The sequence below is a fragment of the Molothrus aeneus genome, chromosome 3 (genome assembly GCF_037042795.1).
Source record: "Molothrus aeneus isolate 106 chromosome 3, BPBGC_Maene_1.0, whole genome shotgun sequence".
In the NCBI taxonomy this organism is placed as follows: Eukaryota; Metazoa; Chordata; class Aves; order Passeriformes; family Icteridae; genus Molothrus; species Molothrus aeneus.
In genome coordinates this window covers 99,506,019-99,527,268 of record NC_089648.1, presented here as the reverse complement: position 1 = coordinate 99,527,268, position 21,250 = coordinate 99,506,019, and the positions used below count along the sequence as shown (strand labels likewise).

Genomic DNA, 21,250 nt, shown 5'->3' with positions numbered 1-21,250 from the left:
CAGTGTACCACTGTTGGGAGATCAGCAGCACAATTGAAAGCTACTGAGCCAAAAGTGGTTTCATCTTCAATCAGGAAAGCAGGGTGTATGAGGACCTGATTTAGTTTCCTTCAGGTTTGAAAGCACTGCTGCAGCATGCGAAGTGTGCAGCTTCCACAGACCTCCAGGCATCCCTTCCAAACCCAAATATTATGTGGTATGAATGAGACTAGAAAATATTAATCAGCATATATACTGGGAGAATATGGGAAGACTTTGCCACTTCTAAATTAATTTGTACCATGACTGTAGTATGAATCCAGTTTCAGGGCTTATGTTGCATGTATTCTACTTGCCAGAAAAAATACAAGATACTAGTGTGTGACCGTGTTCACAGGGGTTCTTGGATGAGGGAAGAGATGAGAATGTTGACTCCATGTTCAGAAGGCTTGATTTATTATTTTATGATATATATATATTACATTATAACTATACTAAAAAGAACTAGAAGGACAGGTTTTCTCAGAAGCTAGCTAAGCTAAGAATAGAAAAGAATGATAACAAAGATCTGTGTCTCGGACAGAGAGTCCAAGCTATCTGGTCTGTGGTTGGCCATTAATTGTAAACATTCAAGATGGCCCAATCACAGATGGACCTGTTGCATTTCACAGCAGCAGATAACCATTGTTTACATTTGTTGCTGAAACTTCTCAGCTTCAGCAGGAAAAATCCTAAGAAAGATTTTCACAAAAAGATGTCTGTGACACTAGTGGGTCAAAGGATGGTTTCATGTGGGAATATAATTGGAGGCAGTGGCAGGTTGAACACTCCTTCAGCAAGGGAATATTTACAAGAAGCCTTTTTTAAATTCTGATATACAATTTAGCTAGAAGAAAAAGTTACACATCCTTCTCTGAGAGAACAGGAGGCTGCTACTGCTATTAACTCATTTTGAAACTGCCTTAATGGCTTAATTGTTCAAGACAACTTATAAATAAGTGTCTTATTTTAAACCTGTTGCTGGGAGAGAAGCTCCAAAATGAAAGTAATCTTTAAAGACAGGAAAATTAAGGTATTTTTCCATACAGGCTATGCAAGTTCTCTTTGTAAGAGATTTTCACTATGCATTAATAAGCACAGTCAACAGTAATTCCAAAGAACAATGTGCTCATGGGATAATACATAGGATAACATGTTTCCTGAGACATATGTTCAAAAATGAAGAAAGCATGTTCTAGTTATTGAATTTGTCCACAAAATGATGGATGTGTCTTTCAAAAAGCAGTTCTGAAACAACAATTTATCAGTCCTGCTTTATTTCTATGCCCATTGGGAAAGTCAATACTGTAGTATGTGCTGGCATACTTGGAGCACAACAGAAGGTAAAACAGAAACAGCAGGAATATCTACAGCAGATGATCAGAACCAGCTAACTAAAAGCACATTCTATAATGAAACCTCACCTGCTTCTCCTGTGAGAGGCCAGGGACAAAATAATCCCAATGCCTTTATACAAGAACAGATCTGCCCTAACTTCCCTCAGGAAAAAATGTGATCTGAAATTGGATCTTTTGTGGGTTTTCACATCTGTTTGGTTTGCCAACTCAGGGGTTTTCTCATACGGTGAGAAATACCATCCACATCAACTTGCAGCCCCTGGAAAGGCTCATGGCTGCACAGATGGTGCCACACCACAAAGAATTCCCAACCTTCCCTTCCTTCCCTTCCTGCATAGGGACCGAGTAAGACAGAAGCCATTCTTGCAGCTGCAGATCTCCCTGAAACAGAAAATACCAAACACCTGGTACCATTCCATCAGCTCTCCTGCAGCACTATCATATTACATTTTGACTATCATATTACATTTTGACTATCATACAATAAGGAACCCTCTGTCTTCATTCAATGAAGGAGGAAGTGGCAAGCTGGGGTTAGAGAGAGTAGGGCAGCAATGAGAGAGCAAACATCCTGCAAAACATGTTCAGTCCTGGAGCTATGTCTTGGAGATCTGTAGCAACAATACTAGGCAACAACCCAGTTTTTTGGTTTACAAAACAAAACACTCAAATCTTCAGAATGGAAAATACCCCACCATTCTGGTGAAAGTGCAACATACAGCCACAAATCTTCTTGGGCGAGTGCACATTGCAATTTTCACAATATTCAGTATTTTCTGACTTAAATCAGTAGTTTCTATGAGTCCATAAAAAAAAACAAAACTAGGAAATGCCTAAGGAAAACTGAGGGTACCAGCTTTTCCATCTTCCCTTAAGAATAGAGTCGCACTTTTACAGTAATGTTAAAGAGTTAAGACTGATAAATCCCTTTGCTGGGAGGGGAGACTGTCACCTGCTGGCACAAGAGAAAAGGGTATCTCAGCATATTTGCAGGGAACCATATGTCTACAGCTCTATTTTCTGCAGGGGTCTATCTATCTGCTTCCCAAGAGGCCAGTGCTGAGCTCCCCAGCTAGAAGAACAGACTCCACAGCGAATTTTCTTAGGTGGGTAAAAGCAGCAATGTTGGTTTATGACAGGACTCATTCCCTTAAAAATTATTTATGTCCTTAATAGCATTTTTTGCAGGGTGGAGGACAAAACTGGTCAGAGAAAGCATGTTTAAAAGAGGCATGTGTTTGTCTTTTCCCCCTACATCAGTGAGCAAGGTTTCACATTAGAAATCAGGAGCAAGTTCATCATATACCACTCACTCCTCTGTGCTGTGTGAGTCTGGCAGGCAGGCTCTATCCCCATAAATGTGGGAAGCTCTTCAGAAGGACTGTGTTCTTGGGGTGCCCAGCCACAACAAAACCATCAGGGAGAGCAGAGAGCCCATGTGACATCTCAGACTACAGGGAGAAGGGAAGAGCCATCAGTGCAGCTCTGCACCAGGTGCAGCTGGTGGCATGGGCTATCGGGGTGCTTCCCTCACAGGCACAGGGAGGAGAGGCTGCCTTGCTCTTGAAACTTGTACCCGCTTCTGCTTTCTCTCCTTTCTTGCCTGGTGATGGAGGGAAGTAGCCCCATCTAGGTATCTTGCAGTGCTCCTCAGCAAGCCCCCTGCCAGAGCATTTCCCCAGCACTGAAAAGATTTGGGTGTTTGTCACTGCATTCCGAGGTCTCCCCCTGAGATCTGAAGGGATGCTGGCTGCTGCCACTGCTCAGAAGAGCAAGCAGCACAGAGAGGGAGCACAGCCTTCCCAGCCAAACCCCTTGTACACAATAAAGAAGTGAAACACAGAACTTGGTGCAGTGTGGAAAGCAGCTGCCTACCTCCTGAGTTAGACATTTTGTCCAGAAGATTTCCATACAAAAATAAGCATTGGAGTCTCTAAAAAGCTCTCCCAGACAAGAGTGGCTGCCAAGCCAATGCACCACAGCCAACACAAAAAGCTGGAAGGATCTGTGGAGACAGGGCAGCTCCCTTGAAGCTGATGGCTCTGGCAGCAATGCTGAATGGATGCTACAGTGTTTGCTGCAGCAGAGCTGCCCACTACAGCTTGGGAGAGAGGGAAACATTGCAAATGGAGACAACAGGAGCTCCTACAATAATTATATGGGAAAATAGGGACCTATTTAAAGACACTTCTCTCTCTCACTCTCTCAAGGTGGTTAAGTTAAAAAGCATCACAGGAATTTCAAAGAATGGATTAATTTCAAAGACAAGTGTGTAGTATATGGTAGAGATAATTCATGCTATTAATGCATAAAATATTGTAAGATCCAAACTATGTCTTTTGACCACCCTGGTTGGGAGCAGTGTCTTATTCATATTCATCTAGTTCCTGGACTACGTTGAGATAACATCGAGTTCTTTAGTGTAAGAATAGAAGCTTGCAGGGCGATAATCACCGGCTTCCCGGTCCTGGGAGCACTCAAGAGTGATCATCACCTCGATGATTAATTACATCTACCACGATGATCGACGGTGCCACCTTGATGCATGCGAATGCTGACTTCCCCGAAGTTCTCTGACAATATCTCGACACCTGGACTGGACCTTTGTCTACCTCGGCACATGTAAAGCCTCGGTTCTGCATGTGAAGAGACACAAAGAACATTCGGTCACCTCTGCCTCGGGCAGACTGACCTGTGTAAGAACTCGCAGCATCATTCGTGAACAGGGGGAGACTCTGACATTTGGGGGTCAGATCCGTGTGTTCACCCAGCGCCGAACCTGGGCTCGACCCTGACCCTTGGCTGTGGTGGTTTTTGACGAACGAAATTCGGTCTCGCGGACAAATTAATAAATCTTTGCTGAATTTTCTTATAAAATTGGCTCTCGATTTGATCATTTTTAACAAGTGTATGACACCCTGTCAGACCTAATGAAGAACCAAGGGTTTGGAGACAAGTCTGTGAAACTCAGTTCTGCTAACCACAAGCTTTCACAAGCAAGGACTCCTGCTGAACTAGAAGGCAGCTCCTCCATTGCATCAATACCTCTTCTTGAAGTGACAGCTCACACATCAAAGTTTACATATTCCTATTGCCTATTAGCAATCAGATACCACCATTCGAGGCATGAAGCTTAACTTCACCAAGGTGCACTCCAGGGACACAGCTGCTGCAGCCCTGACCACACTGCATGCCACCTTATTAAGATAGAAACTACCACAGTGCTCCAGCTGTTACTACAGGAAAACCCTTTGCAGGAAAAAAAATGTATGTTTGGGATTCTGGCATAGTCTGGATAAAATATACATGCAATCCAAATTCTCCTTGTAGGAAGCTCCAAGCTGAAGTATCAGCAAATAAACCAAATCTTGGAATAATAACATTGTTGCAAAACAGTTTAGAATAGAAAAAAAAATTAATCTTACAGATTTATTCTAAGGAATTGGATGTCAATAAAACCTGAGTATCTGTTTAAAAAGCAGTGATTTTAAAGCTAAAAGTTTTCATTATCATCTCAGCTTGGATCAGCAAGCTCAAAATCAAACTTCTGACATAAATTTAAATATCCCAAAACTGTAGTTTCAGAAGTGAGGTAATGCAATTGCTGCATCTCCAGATTTAACAAACTGAGTCCACTTCCTCTGCATTTTCCCCCACCTACCCCACCTCCCTGTCAAAGCAATTCACCCCTCTGGTAATTCAGGTATGCTAGAGGGAAGTGTTGCAGGACAATACTTAACATCTCCTCCTCTCCCTGGCAATTCAAAAGAAGGCAACAGAAGTCTCAGTAATTGAGAACTGTTCTCTGAATGAAAAGGTCCAATTTTACAAGATTCATCACAAAGTCTCTTATTCATCAGCAGCCTTGGCACTCTTACTCTTCTACCTCACACAGACATTTCTGGAATGTGTTTCAGGCTACTGGGGGGAAAAAAGGGTAGTTCAGCAGGAAGCAGCAGAGGGTAAAGAAATGAAGAATCTGAAATCGATCCTGTTCCTGTCCTACGCAGCACAACTTCTGTCAGCAGCATCAGCAGAGCAAGACTATCCCCTTGGTGAGTACAGTTTTATTTTCACTTTTTCTGTTTTGGTACCTCCAGTTATGTTGACAAACTGCTTACACACAAGAACAATACTTGTAATTTTGCATCAACAGTCTTGTAGCTGATCTCTTACAAGGCATCTGAGTTCTTATATAAACTAGGTCTGGAGATTAAGAACAACAGATTTGTATTTTCATCTGGTCAGGAAAAGTTCTATTTGACAAGTTTCCTTGCTAGACTCCATGTTAGTTTGCTGGGATGAGGATACACAGAAATTCACTTCAGAAGTGGCAGAAGGTTTTACTACCATTTTTATGAGAAGAATATTGTTCTTTCTTGCTCTGATTCAAAGCTTATAAAAACCAATTAAGAGATTGAAACAAAGTCAGCAGAACCAATATGGGCAAGAAATGTCTTTTTCGAGTACTGGACCTGGCATCTGGGCAACCTTTGCAACAGAGTGGCAGTCTCCTCTGAAAGAATGCTTTCTCTGCATTTTCAGACACAGCTCTGCTCTGGGCCATACAAGGGACAACAACAACAACAACAACAACAACAACATAATAATAATAATAATAATGTTTCATTCCTTGGATTTAAACTCATGTGAACTGATCATTGCTAGTGCAGTGTAAACAAACTTCCCTGGAGATCTAACCCCTCAGTGTAGTACTTACAGAGGTATTAAAACAAGAAAACATATTTTTCAGACTTGTGTGCAGTGTCAGTGCATGCAAAACAACACAGCAAAAGTCAGGTATGTGCAGAAAGTTATCCTAGTTTTGATGAATGTGTTTGTTTGGGAGTGCAACAAGAAACCTAAGGAACTTGTTTGCCCTGGATTAATGTAACACCAAGGAGGAGTTAATGAACAGTAAAGCTGCAAAGCAAATCATAGAGAGAGCAGGAACTGCCAGAATTAGTCGAGCGTTTCTCCCGATGGTGCGAGCCTGCTTTGGGTTCCAGGTCATGGCTTCCACACAAAAGTGCACTCTTACCTCTCCAGAGCCTTGCCCAGCACTGCCTGTCCTGTGCACCACACAGGCCACCTCTCCCACACAGCAGCAAATACTCAATGATGTCCTTAAGGTTTACACCACAGCATTCTCTTCTTACGGTTTTTCATGTTTAATTTCCTTTTTAAATAAAAGCAGTGGAAAACCAAACCCAAATATCCAGGAGTACCCCTTGCCTCTGTGTTCTCTCATACCACTTGCCTATGCTAATGCTGCACAGGACTTGCACTCAAGGGTGTTTAAAACCACAGTACACACCTCCTCCAGCACCTTAACTACAGGAATAAGCACTGGAAGACACAAGCATACAAGGCAGCAGAAGAGGACTGGCTAGTGGGGAGGAGCAGAGTCAGCTTCTTGCCACAGACTTTCACACATATTTGTAAAACATGAGAGGAATGTTGGGAGTCAAGCTTTTTTTTTTTTTTTTTTAGAGGGGGGGAAAGGAGAGGGAGGTGTTACTGAATAGTGAGAAATTACATCTAGTGGCTGAGTGCAGCATAAATGAGAACAGGTTTGGCACTTTCTGAAAGGCAGTGAAGATGCTGATAAGACTTAGGGCACCTGTTGTAATTGGTGACCTCAGCATGGGCTGGAGTAGATTTCTATACCTGTGAACATGCTTATGAATTATGATTATGAATGCATAAATATAAATAGTGCAGAATGAATGTACTTGCTTTGTTTCTGTGGCTGTCACGTAGTCTTGATCAAAAGAAAGAAGGAGGTGCATACATTAACACTGGTGGGCTGATGAGAGAAAACCAAAAGCAAAGACCTGCTGCCATGTTTGTCTCACTTTGTACAAGTTACAAAAATCTCCTTAGAAAAGTACAGTAAACTGCTAAAAAAATTTTCAGCATTATTTCTCAAAGACAAGTTATGGGATAAAAATTCAGCCAACATCCAATTCTGAGGCCCTGAATGTCTATTTATTCCACAATTTAGAACAAAGACCTCTAGTCCTTTACAATTCCATTTCCTTTTCTCTCAAGTTGTCTTGCATTTAAGCAAAGACCGTCTATATTTCTAAGTGGAAAACAGGTAAACATTTGGTTATTCCATTTGCAAAAAGTTAAGCTGTTATCACCATAAAGCTGAAGAAAAAAATTTTAACAGGTAAGAGGATAATGTTTCTGTGATTATTTTTTTCTTTAGCTCATAAATCAAGCAGGAATTCTAAAGCAATTCTCATTCAAAATGCCCTTGGGTTCTTTGCAGACCTGTGGTGGCAGGCCAGTAGGACTTTCACAATTGTAGATTTTGGGGGAAGAAGGAGAGTTACACTTGAGAAAAGCCACATGCTGGGACAGACTGCACAATAATGACAGCAGCAGTTTTGGTACAAGACCATTTTTTCATTAAAACATACTGGGCTGAATACAGTAGTAGGACACATTTGCTGACTCAGACACTACAAAATGAGAATTCAAGAGTAAGTTTAGTTTATGCAAACGCAGTCTGAAGACAGTCCTGACATTGGTTTGAATAATATTGGTTTGAAGAAGTATCTGCACAAAGCCTTCAGCTGCACCAGTCCATTTCACACCCTGCCTACTCTTGTTACACCTTCTCCTTGTCCTGGTCTTAGCTGGGACAGAGCCAATTTTCTTAGTAGCTGGTTCATTGCTGTGTTTTGGATTTAGTGTAAGAACAATGTTGGTAACACGCTGCTGTTTCAGTTGTGGCTCAGCAGTGCTTACCCTGAGTCCAGGCCCTTTCAGGGTCTCCTGCTCCGCCAGTGAGGAGGGGCACAAGAAGCCAGGAGGGAGCATGGCCAGGACAGCTGACCTGAACTGACCAAAGGGATATGCCATACCAATAGAGCAGGTTCTGGACTTGGGGGACCAGACCAGGGACTTGATTCTCCACAGAAATAAGACTTTGATCTTTAATGCACTCACCATTATCAAAGTCAGAGACAGTTTGATACCACACAGACACAGACTTTCCCTAAGTTATTCTGGAAGGAAGGCTACCATAAGAAACAGTATCTGCAAAAAGTAATCAAAATTCCCCTATAAAGTTGTAATACAACAAGGTCAAGCTGCCCTTCACAGTTGTATCTGTATAGGTGATGTTTGTGAGTAATCTCCAAACAGGTAATGTAAACAAAACAATGGAAATTCTGATCCTCTTGCCTGGACCATTGGCAGACATGGAGCTGAAGGATCTCTCAGTGGATTGTGGGCACCCTCTGTGCTGTCTTTATTACTTGCTAAATTCTTTGCAAGTTCTGCAGAAGACTCTTCCTCACTCCATGCAGAAATTCACTGGTGGGAATTTCAGTCAGATAACAAAAGTTATTCCCTGCCTCAGGGCTCTTTTGTTCCAACCCAACTGAACAGCTGCCCAGTTCCCAAATGTCCTCCTTCATTTGTTCTGTGCAAGCCATGCAGAGCAATAGTCTCAACTCAGCATTTGATTCATGAGGAATGCCTCCCCACCAAGCCCAAAATAAACAAAATCATGTTTCCATCCTATCCTACTTACATTGCAAACTAGGATCTCAGCTAATTTTAAAAACCTATGCATCAACACAAAATACTTCCAGGACAAGTAACTGAAGTTAATCTCTCTCAGCTCAGGCTATGGCTCAGTTAACACATCTCACCTTGAATTTCACATTGCTCTTCTCTGTATCTTGAGAATCTTGCCAGCTGTACTAACACAGGAACAACAGAAGAAAGCAGCTATCACAAAACCTTGGCTCTTGCATCAGGTGACTGAAATGAGCATTGCACAAGGGTGCTTTGATGTTATAAAAGGCCTAAGAAAATGCCAGGGGTTTGGGGCGTATTTCTTGCTGTGTTTACTCTCTTACCAAAGGGCACTTGTCACACACATGCCATCTGCTGCACTGAAATGCAACACCCAACCAGGTAAAATAAAAATCTCCTACACCAGCAGGCTCTTTGTACAGATTCAAAGGATCACCACTAATATAATTTTAGGTGTTTCAAGAAACTATGCTAGAGAGACTGCATTTCTTAAAAGCTTCTCCTCCTGTAGGACAGAAACCTCAGCTCCCAGGGAAGACTCTGCTCTCATGGCTGCACACAAGAAGTCACAGGCTCATAATCCAGAAATACTCGTACTTGTTTCAGGTACAGAGAGCTGAGAGTGCAAGGTGAACACAAATGACCCCCACTCCCCTTCACTGCCCCCTGATCCCCTCCTTTCCCCTGGGTGCTCCCAGGCACTGCAGGAAGCCAAAGGAGCAGCCCTGCAGTGGAAGCCATCTCTCTGGGAACTGCAACTGGCTTTAAAGGCACTCAGCCTCTTAATGCTTGTGGATGTTTCCCACAGGCTGAAAGAAAGGAAAACCTGGAAATGTGTTACTACATGGGCTTACCTACAGCACCTTGGTAAAGCCAAGATCCCTTAGTACAAGCACCTCCTTGGTCAGCCACTAACAGGAACCATGGAGGATGATGCTATTTGTTGCATCCATTTCATTCTCCTTAGGTTTTTTATTTGTCTTCAGTCAAAATAGATGCTTTGGTCTATTCTGAGTACTGAAAGGGATCATGCAGGTCAGTGTATCTGCTTTATAGTTAATGAATATTCTGAAATCTCAGTATATCTGAGTCTCCTTCATACTCTACAAGGGGCCAGCTCATACAAGATTGTGTTAAGACATGGAGATCATTTTACATTATCTGCCCACAAAGGCTACCCAGGTCCTAAAGAGAAATAAGAAACAAAAAAAATCCCAAACCTGATGACAGAGAAACAGAGAGGAGCAGGATCATGCTAGAGGGACATCATATTCCTGGACCATCTTCCCAGAAACATGCAGATTTTCCTCATGGCCATCTCCTTCCCTACCCTTATGAAGCTCAGCACCCCTGTGCCTCGTGTATTTGAGGATACCCTTTTGAAAGAGATTCCATTTTCACTTTTACAACATACAGGAAAAACACAATAGAAATCTCAAGAAGGTGGCAGTTCCTGTCCAGTAAGACAGAAATAGATATTCCTTAACCATCACTCCTACCAAGAAACACAGTGGTCAGTTGTTATCAAAAAAACAGCACACTGGTAAGGACTGGAAGCCTAGCAAAGCCAGAAGTGCAACCAGAAAAGCCCATAAGCTACTGATGTTGGAACAGAGAGAGCTGAAAGCAGTCAGAGATGGAAAAACATGCCCCAAGACCCAAAACAATACTAGAGTTGAAGTGAAAGCAGAAAAAATAAGATTGCAAATTGAGACAGGTAAAGGCTAGAGGATAGGATGAGGAAGAAAATACTGAACATAAAGCCTTTAAAAAGCCTTGGAAGATGTGTCATGACCAAACTGATCTATAAAGATGGCCTGGAAAGGTATGGAAGAGGGACACATATTCTTTTTCATTCTCTCACAAATTCTTTCTTAAAGGATTGTCAAAAAACCTTTTGCTCTATTCACATCTCTTTTGGGTTCTAAGTGTTGATTCAGCACTTATTAACCACTGTTAGGAGCACAACTAGCAAAACAACAGGAGATTTGTAGGAAATGAGGAACAGGTCAAAGAAAATCAGATTATTCTCTAATCAATGATAAGAAAGTACTGGGACAAAAGAGGGGGGAAGATGAAATTGGGGAACAATGCAGAGCTTTTAGAAGTGGCACAGAATGGAAAGAAAATGGGAAAATTAAATGGTAAAAGGGTCAAGGATATCCTCATTACCTTACAATCACAGGAGTGGCCTAATATGGTAGAAGCACACATTGGTGTTTGAGTGCAGACAGGATCAAACTTCACTCCTGAGCTCTGCTGCTCCATCTCTGGATTTGCTGGTTCTGCAGTGTGAGTAAGGAGGAGTTAACAGAGGAGTTCTGCTCTCTCCTGGCACTACAGGACTGAATCACACCTAATCAGGGGAGCAGGGGAGCTGCAGTTGCCTCACAACCACCAGCTCCCAGTGAGGTATAAAACAGGGATAGAAAACTAAGGAAGAGGAGGACTGACTCTAGTGCTGTTTTCTTACAGTTACTCTTCCCATATACTTTTGGCTCAACACAGGGAGGCAAAAGGAGGGGTAGAAAGAGAAGGCAAGCAGATTATATATTTGTATTCTTGTTTTCCAGTCCTTCCAGAAAGGCCAGTTTTGTAAACAGAGAGAAAGCTGAGATTTTCTTTATCTTGTTAACTACTCCTATGACTGTAACACACCATGCAGAGCACACAATTATCCCTCTGCTCAACATTATCGAAAATGCACTGCAACTTCTTTGGCAACACGTTCTTTAAGGCAGGCTATCTGCACCTAAAAACACTCAGCCTTTTGTTTCAACAGCACAGACCTGCATGCTGAATTATAAAAATTGTCCAATATCATATTATCTTGGCTACAGATTTAATTTCACGGAATATGAAACTTCACTGAAAATCATTGTACAACAAGACAATGAAACATAAACATTCACTTCTGTCTTTTTTCCCTTTATATTAAGTGTGAGCCTACTACAACTCCCTCTGGGAGGATATTTTTCATACAAAGCCACATTCTTTGAGTCTTATTCACATAAACAGTCATGGAACTGAATGAGATCAGCCACAGAAGCAGGGAAATCAGGTTTTGATCCAGCATTACTGATACAAAATACAACATAAAATTTTAAAAGAACAGGATAATAAGCATCCATCTTTAAACTATCTAATAATGCAAAACCTACTTGAAGGTTTTGTTTTTCAGTTCTACCCTTCCAAGATGTAATATATTAAATTAATTATAATTTTGATACACCTAATTTGTTGATAATTACCTCTCTGTGGACCATACTGTTATTTGAGTACAAATCTGGGAATTTTTAAAATAGTCATTATTTCAGTATCACTTTATTCTTGATCCTTAATTAAGCAAGGCCTGAAAATCCCACTTGTAGAGCAGAAGGGAAGTGATTTTCAAATGGTACTTGGTAAAATCTGCTAACTTTTGCATTACACTTTTGCCTGACTCTGTTTTCCCTGAAACACCATATGTATTTTGAGCTAAGCTTAACATAGACAAACCATTAAAAACTTTTGTTAGCAGAAGAGTGGATACTCATTCTCAAAATTTGAATAATGACAACTGATCAACTGAAGGTCAGTTTGCTTTTTACAGGCAAAAAAGACAGACATACAACAGCTGCTTGCAGCCATATTAAAACTTACAATGTGACTTTATTGATAACCATCAAACTAAGACACTGCCTATATAGTTAATCCTTTCCAAAATCTCAGTACTTTGGGGAAGATGACAAGTATACAGCTCCATAGAATGACAGAAAAATCCTTCATCTTAGTGTGAAACACTGTAGCACATATTTACTAATGTTCTGAGAAATTCCATCATAGTGTCACTCTCCTCTGATAACCTTCCCTGGCTTAGCTTACTTGAAAAGCACATTTAGTGCTTTTTCTACCAAGGCAGAGTATCCTGTGTTTCATGAGAGTTACACAGGACTGAAACACAGAGCAAGTTCTCCATTTCACTGACACTCTTTATTCCATGTCTGGGAAAGACTGAGAATGGGTCCCAGACAAAACTAGCTTTACACCACAGCCTCCTGAGTAGCTCAACACTTATTTCAGCCTAATCAAGGAGAGAGTCTTAATTTAAAATTGTGAGGAGAACAAATAAACCTTTAAAATGTTGGTTTGTTTTTTTCTTTCAAGTGCTGTGCTCAGTTCTTCTGAATGCACCCTTACCTGTTTTCTTGGTGTGTCTACTCACCAAAACCAGCTCACCCCATCTAAGTATATGCAGACATTTGCTGCATGTACATACCCACATATGATATGTAAGCTAATTCATATTATTACAACTTTTCCAAAAAGTCATTCTTAGAAGCTGTAAATACATGTATTCAAGTTCTGTAAACTTGATTTTGAATATGTTTCTGTCTTCCATACCATGTATCCTACTTTCAGGATTACAAACAAAAAGAAGAAAAACTGGCACAGTTCTAGTAAATGAAGCAGCAGCATCCTCCTCATTTGTATGTCTGCAGTTATAGACATGAAAGGCTAAATTCTCTGAAAGAATATGGAACCCAGAAGTTTGCTTTTAAACTTCTCAACCATGTGTTGGTGGGCAAGGATAAAGGGAACAGAAAGGAGGCAGAAAAATAATTGGGTTTGTTTTTCTCGACCTAAAATACTCTTGTATGGAGACTGGGAATGAATCTGGGAACAATTTCTTAAAATATTAGGGTTTTTTTCAGTTCAGAGCTTATGCCTGCAAATTCTGCTTTGATTTATTGATATGGCACACTACTTAGTGCAAACATTCACACCCCTCTTTTAATTCAGCCATTCACTTTCACATTGGGACCCATCTTGCTTCCAGGTAAACAAAGTGCAAAATTCTTATTGAGAAAGGATGAATAAACAAAGCAGAGCTAAATATAGAAACAGTCAACCTGTTCTGACAGGTAGGAAGAATGAGAAGCAGAAATGAGTTACTGTAATGCACGCAGGTTCTCTTTAACCAAAACTAAATCCCAAACAGAATACTGAAACTTAAAATTTTATGAAGCAAGCTGGGATGTGACTGCAATGTAGATTAGATGGAGCTGAATGTTGATTATTTGGACACAAGACAGAGGTTTAAGTTAAACTGCTTCACATTTGTGGTGAGTGTACACATAGCCTGCTGACAGACTTGCACTGATGTGAAGTTATTTCCCAATAACTCATGTCCAATCCCCAAAGATTCCCTCCAAAGGAAAGAAGGCTGCTTAAAAGGGGAAAAAAAACCCCAAACAAACGCATAAAAAAAGTCCCAGTATTATAAAAACTAGGCAGTCATAGGATAACAGGAAAAGTCCTCATCTGTATAGAGAACCAGTGAGACAGGAAATAAACAGTACAAGGTCAGTCTTCCCAAGAGAAGAACACTAAGCCTGCAGCCATCTGCATTAAGCATATATTGTGGTCATTACACCCACTAATGAATCACAAGGGAACAGGGAAAGATTACAACTGTTAAAAAGGGCTGGTAGATTTCAATACCATTTAAAACACAGTCTGGTATTTGGGCTGGGAAAAAACACCTCAACTTCATATGCATAATGATGGGCTTGGGATGATTCAGGAATGAAATCCTGGATTGACAGTGGGTTGTAAGTCTGGCCTTCTCCTCTTTAAAAAAGTTTAGCAAAACTAGAAAAGTTTCCAGGAAGGAGAACATAAGTCAATTAAAGGTAGGATAATGAAGTAGAAGAAAATCAGGTTGGAGAAATACTAGAAGACATCAGATTAAACCAGCATATTTCAAGCTCAAAACAAGTGAGAAGAAATAGCTCTTCTTATCAAATAGCAACTTTCAAGCTATATTTGTCATTTGTTCTTTCTTCTCTGATTTTCTCAGGCTGTTTCCCATTCACTCATGTTCCCTCCTCAGTTTGACAGAGTCACTGATATGGATGCCCTACAGGAGTGAAAGGCATTAAAGAGATTATGTGTCATCTCTCCCTGTAAATGAAACACAGCCAGCTTAGAGATGAGAATTGGCCAGGCTGACCATGACACCATCCACCCACACCTCCAAGCCAGGCTCATCATTCCTGCAGCCATTGGACTTGCTCAGCTCCTGGCCACAATGATGGAAGAGCTGAAGGAAATCTCCCCAGCCAGACAGTCCTGTCCTAGTCAGCAAGAGATATCTACCTCTCACTGCCTTCAACCAAAGTATGATTTGTAAAAAATGGTCACACAGAGAAGCTGCTAAGGTTAGGCACTCTGTTATTCCAACTATGTCAAAAGCATCTATGTCACTTGGTAGTTTTTGAAGTTTTTGAAAACTCTTTACATTATTAGAATTTAAATAAATTAAATTTGATCCTGCTTATTTTGAGGCTAGCAGCAACTAAGGCAGCCAAGATCAACACCCTCTCTTTACTGAGCTGTCCTCACTCATCTCCAAATCCAGTTCTGCTTTATCAGGCATGCTGGCAATGAAGCTGCTCGCCTGCAGGGCACCTCCACTTGTCTGTCAAGACACCAGGCAATAAGTGAAATGGATGACAGCCTCACCCAGTGCATGCCAGGTCAGGGTTTCTTAAAATCTGTCTCTTTCAAACTGATTAAGTGTAGTCTTACAGAGAAAGAAGGGAATCCAACTTGGTAGCAGACTGTTCATTAATAAAATACCATACTTCAAACTCATGTTTAAGCTTACTCCACACCTGAGTCTGCCATTCATAGCAATACTTACCCCATAAGCTTAAAAATAAACATTAAAAACCACCATAAACTTAAAAATAATAATAAAAAAGAGCACATTGAAAGAGTATGGTCAGATTTTATCCAGAAGCTGTGAAAAAACACCACCATATACTTGCAAGAATTCAGGAGCTGTTGCAAAGTCTATAAAAAAATGATAAGAAAATGCTCCACTTTTAAAATCTGGATTCAAACCAGAACAATAACATCAATGAAAACTGTAGATGTCAGGCAGATAATTTTGCAGCCAGAAGAAAGACACCCCCCCTTCCCTCCATCCCATAATCCTCTTGAAAGACTTCAGCCAGACATAGCCAAATCCCAAAAGTGCTCAGACAGAAAATGAAGGAAAATTACTCATATGTAAGCTTTACAAAATACTAAATACTGAGTTAAGCAACAAATCTGCCTGGCAGTTATTAGTGCAATTATTTGGAACAGTAATGATAACAGTGAAAAGATCACATCCTGCCCAAGACTCTGAAACAGCTGCAATTTCTGCATCTGTTGCACAGACAGACATCAAACTCTGAGTAGAAGTAAATCATACCTAAAATGATTCACTGTGAACACTATTAAAATGTTACTCAAATATTAAGCTCATATATAATTACCATACATTCATGGCGCTTTCTTATTTTATAAGGCTGGCACTTTTCCTCAGTGACTGTCCCAACTGAGACAATTTAGGGCACTTTAACTCAGAAGTGTATTGGCACAATATAAATAGACCTAGCAACAGATCTTCCCAAGATGTCACATTGCAGATGCTGTTAAAACCAACAGAAAATACTCCTGACTGGCTGAAAGCAATTGGCATGTCAAAGTGGAAAAGGAATTATCCCACTGCAATGCAGACACAATGAAGATGCATACCCTTAAGGAACTAATTTTCATCCATTCCAAATGCATTTTCCATAATGCAAATGAAAATGCTTTTGTCCAACAGCATGCCAAGACATGCACACAAAACCTGTATCTTCAGTGGTCACTTCTCAAAGTGGGTGGTGTTTAGGTGGGGAAGGTGGCAAAGTATGAGAGAGAGAGAAAGGCATAAGCTGTTACAAGAAGCTTAATTAAATCCAGTATTTGGAGGAGGTATGATTTAATGATTTGAAGAATACTCCAAAAATGCTTTTGATCATGACATAAGATTAAACAGCCTAGGCTTTTCTGGCATAGGAGTATATAATTTTTTCTTCAGGATTATGGCAATTCCACTAGGGTACCTGTGCTCAGCACATCACACCCCAGCTACCCTGTAGCCCCAGTACGCTCCATCTAGCCGGCATCTACACCAGATACTCCCACCACTTGCCATCAGATAGATCCACCATTTGCCACAGATGTGCCCAAATCCCATCCCTAATCACAGCCAGATTCCCCCTCATGGCTGTGGCTTGGCTGAGATGCACTAGGGATTGGAGGAGCAGCACTGGGTGTGGGGAGTGGGAAGGAGAGAGCCACAGAGGAGACAGCAGGCACACACGAGTGCTGGCTGGAAGAAATCATCTTCCTGTTCATTCCAAGAACCTTTAATTACATTTGATACACAGCAGGATCTCTGCCAAAAGATCAAAAGTAAAACCATGCAAGAGCAAGCCAGCAATCTACAGTCCTGCATTGTATCATGAGTTACCTGTGCATTTGGTATTCCATCAGAAGTACATCACTGAGGCTACCAAGACAACCTCTCCACATCTGGATAATGCAAGAATTCAAGCTGTTGTACTGTATCCATTAGGCCATCCAATGGGGATTGATTTATGGCAACAGGATATACCCAACTAATTGTTAGTGGTAATAAACTAGATTGCTTTTAGCCTCAAAGTCCTGTGCAGCCTTAATGCTTCATTTATCACACACCTCTAAAAATGTGTCCTAAATTGACACTCATTTCATCATTGGTTTTTTTGATAGCATTCTTGACCTTGGTATCAAACTACTGCACACCAACAGTATCCTTCCTGCTTCACTCTCAACACCTTCAGGCCTCCAACTCGACCTCAGTGTTTTCCAGAAAACAAGAAAAATACCTGTCTGGCCAAACCAGCAGCTTTGAATACAAAGCATCATTGTGTCATCCACTACCTGCCAAAGGAAGCAACACACAGAGAACATCCCAGGCACAGGGAACATCCCAACACTCATGTGTTTGAAGGCTATGCAAAAAATAAGAACTCCACATATTTATTCTGACTCTTCCTAAATTTGGAACATCTGCCTTCACAAATCCAGCAGTCTTCTGAATGGCTGCATGAGATAAACCAAATACAAACAAAAGGAAAGAGACCAGTACACATAATTCAGTGACAGGTCACAGCAAGATATGGGGTATTTCAGGATTTCACTATTCTCACAACTGCTGTCAATGAACTGTAACAAACTATTCTCCAGCAGCACCTGCTAACAGGGAGTGGAGTAGCCAAGTAACTAAGCTATTCCTAAAGGGTTCACAAGTTAGCAATGGTATGCAAGAATATTTCTAGTATTGTACTTCAGAAACTATTCTGGATATTTTTAGGATCAAAATAGCTGTATAGGAGACAGGGAAGAAAATTAGCCCCTTGCTGTTATGAATTAAGGTCTTTCTGAAGTGCAGTTCTGCACCTTCTATTTTTAGCTGGATCATTAAAGTCACATATTTAGTTCCTGAATAAACAAAAGGAACTAAAAACACTTATTTCAAATTTTTATTTGCCCAAAGCAATTTCAATCAATTTATGTCTTTGACAAATATCTCCCTATATCAATCTTGCCAATAAAATAAGGCACCTCATTGTTGTTTTAAATAAAATACTTCCAGGGACCTGTTGTACTGATATATCTCTATAAAAAGATACAACTGTGAGTTCTCTGCAAGTTCATCCAAAGTCCTAACTGTTGAGAGAAAAAGAGAAAGTGCACATCTGAAACTAATGAGAATAAATATAGATGTCAGTATAATTAATTTAAGAACCTGGAAGTGCTTTAAAAATGTTCATTGGTACACCACCTATCCAAACCAATAAGCATTGTTCATCCTGTTATACAGATTTAGTGAGTAAAGGACAGTAAGGTCTTTTACATCACAACATGACTCACTGGCAAAGTCAAACAGAGGTGAAGCTAAAGACACATGGAGAAATGCAGCTTGAGGCTCAATTGCTCACCACCACACCCTACAAGCACCTGATTTACTCAGGTATCATTCATCTCATCTAGTCCAAGAACATGGTAAATTTGATAATCTGAACTCCAGAACATGCCACCTGAACAGGGCAAGATGCTGAGCCTGGTGCTGGAACTACATCACATCAGCCAACATGGGAGCCCCACTAGTGCAGACAGCTTCTCACAATTTCTGTTCCTCAAAAAAGAAAGGACCTCTGTGAAAAAATCTTGAAGGAAAGCACCTGCATGATCAGGGAGTTTCCACTTTATTTTTGCCAATCATTTACTGGTTATTTCATTTCTTGTGTTCAAAGCCAGTCTCCTATATGAGGTTGGTAGCACTGTCTGGGTAAATATTAAGTAGCAAGGGAAAGTGAAAACTTCCCAGCTGAATACTACCATAAAAGTCCTTCTTAAATTTTTTTTAGTTTATTTTCAAACAAACAAACAAAAAAAAACAAAACAAACAAAACAAAACAAAAAACAAACAGGGAGAAAAGCAGTGACATTACTAGAGCTGCTACACAATTCCCATTTACCCTTGCAGATAGGTCCTCATGGATAAACAGGCATACATCATCTACACACCAGGCATGTAAATACTTTATGTAGCAACCCAACTGCAGGTTTTGCTACATGCAGTGTATTTAACTATTTTTGAGCATTTTCTGCTCAGAAATTGTTATGAAGTTCTGAAGGAGAGTCATTACACCATGTCTTGTGGTCTGCAATGCAACTGCAGATCTTACATGTAATCACACATCTCCAGAAACACTTTGTTTTCCAACTATCTGGAGAATGAAGATTACACAATACTTGAAACTTGAGCCTGCCAAAATAAGTTGTTATAAAACTAGCTGCACAGCCTGACACATCACCTTGAAAGAAAGTAAATAACATTCTCCTCAGAATAACCCATAGACTAAAACAGTCCTGCCAGGGGATCTGATCCATGCCTAACCAAAGCTGCATAAGAGTTAAGACATGGTTACATTTTTCTGACTTTGGACAGAGGCAGACTTGCCGATCTTCCCAATTACTCCTTTAACATTGGTAGGACATTCTAAGTTCATTTAAACAACTCATGGGGCAAAAATTCAGCGATCCACCTACTAGCAAGCTACTTTCTAACTCTCTCAGTGTTTTCCCTGCGAACAAAATGTATCAGTAGCAGACAACATGTCCTTTTGGTCATGTGCATTGCAGAAATACCAAGCAGAAACCCAAATAATCGCTTCACATATAATTATAAAAACATGAAGATACAGGTTATGACTTTTTAAGAAAACAGAGCGCTGTCTACAGCCTATGCTGTAATACACACAACACCCCAGGGCACGATAAGCTCTTTATTAATGCTTGCAATAAAAAGAACACTGCAGAACAATGACACGCCGTAGCCATGGATTTCCACAATCAGAGCTCAACAAGCAGCCAGTGTGTACTCACAAGGTGTTGAGACCTCGGGAGGAGGCGATGTTTGCAGCAAACTAGTGGAAAAATTTCCAGCGGAGTTTTCAGGTGATGTCAACAACAGGAAGGATGACTTTGAGCCAGATTTCCATTTCTCATCAGATGCGGCCTTAAAAGTTGGAACAAGAGCGTTACGACTCCTCATTTTCACCCCCAAACCTGTAAGCGAGCCCCTACGTCGACACAGGCTCCTGTACCTGCGCGGCATCCCGGAGGGTCCGTGTCTGCCCGACTGGGGGGGTCCCTCCCCGGGCTGCAATACGGGAACACTGTCACGACTCCGCTCGGGGGCACTGGCTTCGCCGCGGTCGCGCCCAGCTGCGGCCCCGCCACAGCCCGGCCACCTCCGCCATCACCTGTGCGGCCCCGCCGGGAGCGCCCCCGCCCCGCCCGGGCCCCCCGCGCTCCCCCGGCCGCCGCAGCCGCACACGGAGCCGCGGCGGGGCTCACCTGCGCTGCCCCTCCAGCGGCGCCGCTCCCGCCGGGCCGGGCTCCGCTCTGCCCCTCCAGCGGCGCCTCCGCCGCCGGGCCGGGGCTGCCCCGGGGGAGGCGCCGCCGCCGCCGCCGTGGCCGCTGCGAGGGCGACACCGAGCGGCCGCGGAGGGCGGGCGGGCAGCGCCAGAGACCCGCGCGCCTCCCGCCGCCGGCCGGCCCGCGGGACGGAGCCCGGGCCCGCCCCCGGCCAGGAACACAGGGCTCTGCCCGCAGCAAGGCTCCGCGCGGGCGGGCCGCTCTCCTGGAGCCAAGCTCCTTTGCAGCTTAATGATGGAAGCTCATAATAATTTGCGTGGGAGCAGAAGCGCTACAAAACCACAGAATCAGAGTGGGTCAGGTTGGAAGGGACCGCAGTGGTCACCTGGTCCAGGGTCGTCCTAAAGCACGTGGAACAAGACTGCGTCTGGAGAGCTCTTGTCCCTCCAGTGAGGGAACTTCCAGAGTCTCTCTGGGAAATCTGTTCCAGTGCATGGTCATCCGCACAATAAGTTCTGTGA

The 21,250-nt window shown here is 41.9% G+C and overlaps 1 protein-coding gene across 3 annotated transcripts in view; it reads right to left on the bottom strand.

Annotated features, from left to right (window-relative positions):
* ANKRD6 (ankyrin repeat domain 6) overlaps positions 1–20,786 on the bottom strand; it is an 86,893-nt gene extending 66,107 nt beyond the window's left edge. For 2 of the 3 annotated variants that reach the window (XM_066547474.1, XM_066547477.1), the window contains exons 1-2: positions 20,709–20,786; positions 20,235–20,367 (exon numbers count right to left, since the gene is read on the bottom strand). The gene's annotated coding sequence lies outside the window, so the exon portion shown is untranslated. Of the gene's footprint in view, positions 1–20,234; positions 20,368–20,455; positions 20,519–20,708 lie in introns of those variants that run through there. The other variant, XM_066547475.1, reaches the window with a different exon arrangement.
* Positions 20,787–21,250: the final 464 nt, after the last annotated feature.